The sequence below is a fragment of the Arachis hypogaea genome, chromosome 14 (assembly GCF_003086295.3).
Source record: "Arachis hypogaea cultivar Tifrunner chromosome 14, arahy.Tifrunner.gnm2.J5K5, whole genome shotgun sequence".
In the NCBI taxonomy this organism is placed as follows: Eukaryota; Viridiplantae; Streptophyta; class Magnoliopsida; order Fabales; family Fabaceae; genus Arachis; species Arachis hypogaea.
The window spans coordinates 90,504,373-90,505,829 of NC_092049.1; the positions used below are offsets into that span (position 1 = coordinate 90,504,373).

Consider the following 1,457-nt stretch of genomic DNA (forward strand, 5'->3'; position numbering starts at 1 on the left):
ATAATTTGGCATTCAGCTTCATGATTGCACCAAGGTACTTGGCAACTTGCTCTTCAATGACATCTTCATTCTCTTCAGAAGAAGAATACTCATCAGAGCTCATGAATGGCATAAGGAGGTTCAATGGAATCTCTATGGTCTCTAATTGAGCCTCAGATTCTTTTGGTTCCTCAAAGGGAAAATCCTTATTGATCACTGGACGTCCCAGGAGGTCTTCCTCACTGGGATTCACGTCCTTTCCCTCCCTTGTAGGTTCGGCCATGATGGTTAAATCAATGGCTTTGCACTCTCTCTTTGGATTTTCTTCTGTATTGCTTGGGAGAGTACTAGGAGGGGTTTCAGTGACCCTTTTACTCAGCTGGCCCACTTGTGCCTCCAGATTTCTAATGGAGGACCTTGTTTCATTCATGAAACTTAAAGTGGCCTTAGATACATCAGAGACTATATTTGCTAAGTTAGATGGATTGTGCTCAGAGTTCTCTGTTTGTTGCTGAGTGGATGATGGAAAAGGCTTGCTATTGCTAAACCTGTTTCTTCTACCATTGTTAAAGCCTTGTTGAGGCTTTTGTTGATCCTTCCATGAGAAATTTGGATGATTTCTCCATGAGGGATTATAGGTGTTTCCATAGGGTTCACCCATGTAATTCACCTCTGCTATTGCAGGGTTCTCAGGATCATAAGCTCCTTCTTCAGAAGATGCCTCTTTAGTACTGTTGGATGATTCCTTCAATCCATTCAGACTCTGTGAGATCATATTGACTTGTTGAATCAATATTTTATTCTGAGCCAATATGGCATTCAGAGTATCAATTTCAAGAACTCCCTTCTGTAGAGGCGTCCCATTACTTACAGGATTCCTCTCAGAAGTGTACATGAACTGGTTATTTGCAACCATGTCAATGAGTTCTTGAGCTTCTGCAGGCATTTTCTTTAGGTGAATGGATCCACCTGCAGAATGGTCCAATGACATCTTAGATAGTTCAGACAGACCATCATAGAAGATATCCAGGATGGTCTATTCTGAAAGCATGTCAGAAGGACACCTTTTGGTCAGTTCCTTGTATCTCTCCTAAGCTTCATAGAGGGATTCACCTTCCTTTTGTCTGAAGGTTTGAACATCCACTCTAAGCTTGCTAAGCTTTTGAGGAGGAAAGAACTTGGCTAAGAAAGCTGTGACCAGCTTATCCCAAGAGTTCAGGCTATCTTTAGGTTGAGAGTCCAACCATACTCTAGCTCTGTCTCTTACAGCAAAGGGGAAAAGCATAAGCCTGTAGACCTCGGGATCAACCCCATTGGTCTTAACAGTATCACAGATCTGCAAGAATTCAGTTAAGAACTGAAAAGGATCTTCTGATGGAAGTCCATGAAACTTGCAATTCTGTTGCATCAGAGAAACTAATTGAGGCTTAAGCTCAAAATTGTTTGCTCCAATGGCAGGGATTGAGATGCTTCTTCCA

At 41.9% G+C, this 1,457-nt stretch overlaps 1 non-coding gene across 1 annotated transcript; it reads left to right on the forward strand.

Annotated features, from left to right (window-relative positions):
* The first annotated feature begins 1,024 nt into the window (after positions 1-1,024).
* Positions 1,025-1,132, forward strand: LOC112745356 (small nucleolar RNA R71). The gene has a single exon (XR_003173289.1). It is a non-coding gene; the product is annotated as a small nucleolar RNA R71 (small nucleolar RNA).
* The last annotated feature ends 325 nt before the right edge of the window (positions 1,133-1,457 follow it).